The sequence below is a fragment of the Myotis davidii genome, unplaced genomic scaffold, assembly GCF_000327345.1.
Source record: "Myotis davidii unplaced genomic scaffold, ASM32734v1 scaffold46, whole genome shotgun sequence".
Taxonomy (NCBI): domain Eukaryota; kingdom Metazoa; phylum Chordata; class Mammalia; order Chiroptera; family Vespertilionidae; genus Myotis; species Myotis davidii.
This window is the reverse complement of record NW_006383006.1, coordinates 4,927,718-4,933,720: the sequence shown is the minus strand read 5'-3', so window position 1 is coordinate 4,933,720 and position 6,003 is coordinate 4,927,718. Positions and strand designations below refer to the sequence as shown.

At 39.5% G+C, this 6,003-nt stretch overlaps 1 protein-coding gene across 2 annotated transcripts in view; it reads right to left on the bottom strand.

Annotated features, from left to right (window-relative positions):
* Window positions 1-6,003, bottom strand: part of INO80 (INO80 complex subunit) — a 123,329-nt gene that overhangs the window by 37,027 nt on the left and 80,299 nt on the right. The window lies entirely within an intron of this gene.

Genomic DNA, 6,003 nt, shown 5'->3' with positions numbered 1-6,003 from the left:
GCGGCTCAGTGATTGACCATAAACCCATGAACCAGGAGGTCATGGTTCAACTCCTGGTCAGGACACATGTCCTGATGGTGGGCTCGATCGCCAGTGGGGGATGTGAAAGAGGCAGCTGATCAATGATTCTCTCTCGTCACTGATGTTTCTATCTCTCTATCCCTTTTTCTTCCTCTCTGAAATCAATAAAAATATGTATTTTTAAAAAAGAGATTAATACTGAGCTAAGAAATTTAATATTTCTTTTATTCACAAATTCTGGCTGTATCAAAGTCACTCTGTCTCTCCAAATGTCTAGGCTGTTGTCCGGCCTGTGTGGCCCAGTGGTTGATCACCAATGAACCAGGTCACGATTCAATTTGTAGTTAGGTCATATTCCTGGGTTGCAAGCTCGATCTGCAGTAGGAGGCATGCAGGAGGCAGCCAGTCAATGATGCTCTCTCATCATTGATGTTTCTATCTCTCTCTCCCTTCCTTTCTGAAATCAATAAAAATATATTGAAAAAATAAAAGTCTAGGCCATTTAGAGAAGATGTTTAATCAAATGTTCGTCTGGAAAAAAATGCCTAATTTCTTCTGTTAATTTTAAGAACTGTGCTCACTCCCATTCTTAGTTTAGTGATCCTAAAAACATCTAATGACTTAGTACCAAATTAAATTCTATTTTGTTAAAATAAAAACACAAATTCTAATAAATGATTTGAAAGTACTCATAGCATTTTTGAAATTTTATTTTAAAAACTGATCCAGCCCTGGCCAGTGTGGTTCAATTGGTTGGAGTGTTGTCATGTGTGCCAAAAGGTGGCAGGTTTGAGGCCCAGTCAGGGCACATGCCCAGGTTGTGGGTTCGATCCCTGGTTGGGGCAAGTGTGGGAGGTAACCAACTGATGTTTGTCTCTCACATTGATGTTTCTCTCTTTCTCTTTTCCTCCTCCTCCTTTTACCAACCTCCTTTCTGCTCTCTAAAAACCAATGGGAAAATACCCTCAGGTGAGGATTAGCGATAGATAGATAGATAGATAGATAGATAAATTTACTGAAGAAGCCAAAGGGGTTTTGGACAAGATGTACTCTTGGCATTTGAGCAGTGATTCTCCCAGGATTAAAAATACCTGTGCATGGACCCCTCCCAGGGATTCTGCGTCTGTAGTCTGGGCTAGGGCCTGGACTGGTTTATTTTTAAAATCCTTTTCTTTTCAAACCTTTACCTGAGGATGTGTTTTTATGATTTTTAGAGAGAGAGTGAGAGACATCAATGTGAGAGAAAAACATCGATCAGTTGCCTCCCGCACATGCCTAGACTTGGGCTTGAACCGTAACCTAGGTATGTGTCCTGACCAAGAGTCAAACCTGCAACTTTTGGGAGCATAGGACAATGCTCCAACCACCACGCCTCCCAGCCAGGGCGGGCCAGGTTTATTTTTAAAAAGCTCCAAAGATGATTGCAGTAAGTGCTCTGTATCAGCAGCTAAGAAAAACTCCTACAGAATCTCACTATTTCAAATATGGCCCTTCGATGAGGAGTACTGGCAACACCTGAAGTGTGTTAGAAATGCAGAATAGAGGGGCATGCCCATACCTAGAGAATTAGAATTTGCATTTTAATTTTAACATGTGTGACTTGTAAATACATAAGTTTCTCAAACATAAGTTTGAGAAACACTGTTGTGGGACATATCCTTATGCTGTTTTTAAATCATTAAAATACTTTTTTCCAAGTAAAATCTTATAAATCTCTACCTAGGTCTCTTATTCTCTCTAACCTACTCCATAAGCTTGAAAACCAGTGTTTTGGAGTACAAGTTGAGAAGACAGGTCAGTTCTGGATTACATCCCTAAATCCTAACTTTTGTTGTTAAATCTTATCCGAGGGTATTTTTCCATTGTTTTTTTTTTTTTTTTTTTTAGAGAGAGTGGAATGAAGGGAGAGAGACAGAGAGAAACATCGATGTGAGAGAGACACATCAATTGGTAGCCTCATAATCCAAAGTGTCAGCAAGTGGCTCTAACTCCTTAAAATATACCCAATGATGTAACATCAAGTGACTAGGTTCATCTTAAAGTAGTAGTGATGACGATGGCTTGCACTTATACAGCATTTACCAAGTAACAATCAGTATTCTTGTACTTTACCTGGTTTTGCTTATCTAATCCTCACCATAGCCTTCAAAGGGAGGTGTTAGTATTGTTACTCCCATTTTACAGATGTTAAGAAAGGTCTTTAAAGTGGCATAGGCAGTAATGAAGCTGGGACTGGAACTCAGGCAGACTTGTTGCAAGCATGTCAAACTTGCAGTGGTTTGACATGTTTGTTCTAGCCTTTGGTTTAACCCCTCTACTGCTTAAATAGAACAGAAGCACACCACCACTAGGGGGAAAAGGAGGTATGGCAGGGGGAGGGGGATGGATAAAGGAAAATGCTTACATATCTATAACATAAACTTCCATTCTCACACTTCTTTTCCATTTCAAAATTGCCTCTGATGTTCATTTTAATGCAATTTCACTTTCATAAAACGTTTTGGGAGGAAAGACTCAGTATGATCCACAAACCTGCAGATGTGGTATAACTATTTTCCTGAACGTGTCCCTTTACATCTTTGGAGTCTATCACCAGCAAAAAGTAAGGCTCCTCTCAATGTCTATTACAACCTCTCTGTTGTCCAGGTAAGTTGTACTAAGGAAATGAAATATGGTAGCCATCCCTCCTATATCTAATACAGAACCCTTAGGAGCAAGACCCAATCACAAGGCATTCATGGGCCCAACATAACCTGCCTTCACACTCCTTGTGTTATATCCTTTTCTCCTATACCCCATGCACCAGTCACAGTGCACTACTCCCCCAAGTGTCTTCTACCTTCCCCTCTCTGTGCCTTTTTACACTTGGCTTCCTTAGTCTGGAATGTAGATCTCCCTGATGGCTGAAATTCTATTTAAGTTCAGTTCAGATGTCACTGTCTATGTAAAGCCTCCCTCAAGTGACGCAGTTAGAAATAAATGTATCCCTCCTGTTATGTTCAGCATGTTTATGCTTCAGTATTTTTGGCACCAGTTCATGGTACACTTGAGTTATTTGTCTGTGATATATATATAGATACACACACACACACCCCTGCCTCCCACTCCAAGATACATTCCTAGCAGTCAAAGACCACAGTGAACTGATATTTCCACCTGCCTAGCACAATGCCTTCCTCACAGTGGGCATGAAAAAGTGAACTAAACAGGATATAGGATGATTGTAAGTTGACACATGTCCTTCTACCATGCTTAAGACCTAATGAAAATGCTAGTCAACAGAGATCGCAATTTGCTTTATATTCCACGGGACAGTTTTAGAATACCCAGCTTTCCGGTATGTTCAGAATCACAGTTTCCAAAGATAACTTGAAGTTCTAAGATATCTGTAGGTTTCAGGAAAAACAAAATGATAAAATGTCTGTTCAGGATGAATCCTTCCCTAGTGAGGTACTTGCTGACTGGGCAAATTATACAACCCAGTGTCTCAAATGTCATTATTAGTTACAGATTATCTGGACTTAATTCTGCATTGCACTATTTTCATATATTGGTGCAATTCAAGATCTGTCTGGGTTTAGTACTTAGCAATCACACCACATACATGCACCAGTTGGCTGAACCTTTCCAAGTACCTTTGTCGTATTTCATAGCAAATACTAAGGCTTATTTCCTTAAACTACAGACTCAGTTACTTGATGCATCAGGAATGAATTGCAAAAGAGATGACCCAGAGATAATGTAAGTCATCTGTAGAGAATTAAAAGCTCTCTGCAACATCCCAAACTAGGGTAAAAATGAAGGTAGTATGAAGTTTTGTCTGACATAAAGTTGGACACCACCATCCCAATTGCACAGGGCCTATGTCTGCTTCCACAATACCCCCACCAGCCAAGGCCCCACAGGTGACTCAGTAAATCTATCATATGCTTCCCTACTTATGTCCTTGACTTCTGCCCATGGCACACTAAAAATTCTTGGCCCTGGAAATTAAGCAGTCTCCTTTTATATCCCCTATCCAGAAATACTATTTGGATACCATGGGGAAGGATAAAACATTTCAGAATACAGAATTCTATTTGGAAGAAGATATGATACATTCATAAGAAATTTAAATTTAAGTCAGACTTTTGCCCAAGAGAAGGAGGCTATCGATCACTTTAGAAAATACTGAGCAAATAATAAGTGCCTAGATCTAGTATTGCTCACAAAATGGAAACCTGGCCATACAGAAATATGTGAACATTTATTGTCTTCTGGTTCTTGTGGGTCCCAGAAATAGATAGCCAAGGCTGAAGCATTGAACAAAAAGCCCCAAAAGGCTGCCGTATGAAAGAGATGCTGACATGCTCCACAACAGAGCGCCAATACCCCTCTGAGTTTCTAACTCTGGCTCTATTGAAAACTCTTTATTCCCTCTTTGACATACAGGGTCCATGATGTCAACAGAAAAAGAGAATTCTGGGGGAAAAAAGTTTAAAAAAAACTTAAACACCAATAAAAACCATAATACACAAGGCGAGGGTCAAGGTATTTCTTTAAAGAAAAGGTTACAGGTACTCAGGGACAAGCATCTATATAGAAGGGCCTTTCTAAAACCTGCCCCTTAGGTTCATGCACCAGTTATGTTTTAAAGCTGAAATGACTCTAACAAATGTTTACAGCAAAAGATTCCATTATGAAAGTAAACCCACACTACTCTGAAAAGATAAAGAAATGTAGACCTAATCCTGGACTGTTCCAAGATCCACAATACATTTACATTTCAATAAATGATAAGACATATACTAAACATTGTGGGCATTGTAATTCTACATCCGCAAAATAAATTTCATTTATGGACTAACCTCTTGGAATACAGAATGTGGTTCATTTGGGTAAATATTAAATAAATAGACCAAAGAAAAAATAAATGAACTTTTAGGAATTTAACGTTGAAGGAGAAAGAACAGAATAGTATTAAGAAATCTAGACAACAGTTTCATTTTAGTTTTTCAGTAAAACATACAAACAGCAGCAACATTTTTGGCTTCAGCCTCCTAGATGCATGTTACACATATGGCTAAGGAATGTGAGCAGTTATGAAATTCAGGCTTTGAATTTGCTTTTCCCTAATTCAGAATTCCTCATAGAGATGTAACTACATTTAGAGAAGGTCTTCATACTGCCTTGTTTGCAAAGTTAACCCACCAAGTTTACCTCCCCTTCAAAAATCCTGTTGGATTTGACAGAGATAGAAAGTGACTGTAGGGCTAAGGTTTAAAGCACTCATCCTGAACAAAATTTACTGTTATACTTTGATTTACTTATTTTAGTAATATTTATGAGGAACTAGAAGTGTGCTTCAATATATAAGATGATGAACTAAAATGTAGGACTATATCAAACTTAAACCACCCACACTCACCTTCATCTACCAGAGCTAGCTTATTTTTTTGCGGTTTACCCAGTTTCCTAGAATTTCCTCTAATATGAATCAACCTTTATGACTCTATAACATACTCATACAATCTTGAGAAAGATCATCATCCTCCCTTACAAAATCCTTAACATACTGCTTTTCTGTAATTCTTAGCAGTAAGACCACTATTTTATCTTTACTTCCCTGACTCTAGGGCAAGGCCCACATGCACTTTATTTAAAAAGAGCCCCACTGAAGGAAAGTTAACTCACTGTTTTGGCTGTTGGCATCATCTGCTTTGAACAGAACGTTAAAGATGCAAGCAGTCCTTTTATTTTAAACTAGAGGCTCTGTGCACGAAATCTATTCACGGTGTGTGTGTGTGTGTGTGTGTGTGTGTGTGTGTCCCTCAGCCCAGCCTGCACCCTCTGTAATCTGGGACCTCTCAGGGGCAGTTGGAAATCCCTCTCACAATCCAGGATTGCTGGCTCCTAATCACTTACCTGCCTGCCTTCCTGGTCCCCCCAACTGCCCTCCCCTGCCAGCACAGTCACCCCTAACTGCCCTCCCCTGCTCGCCAT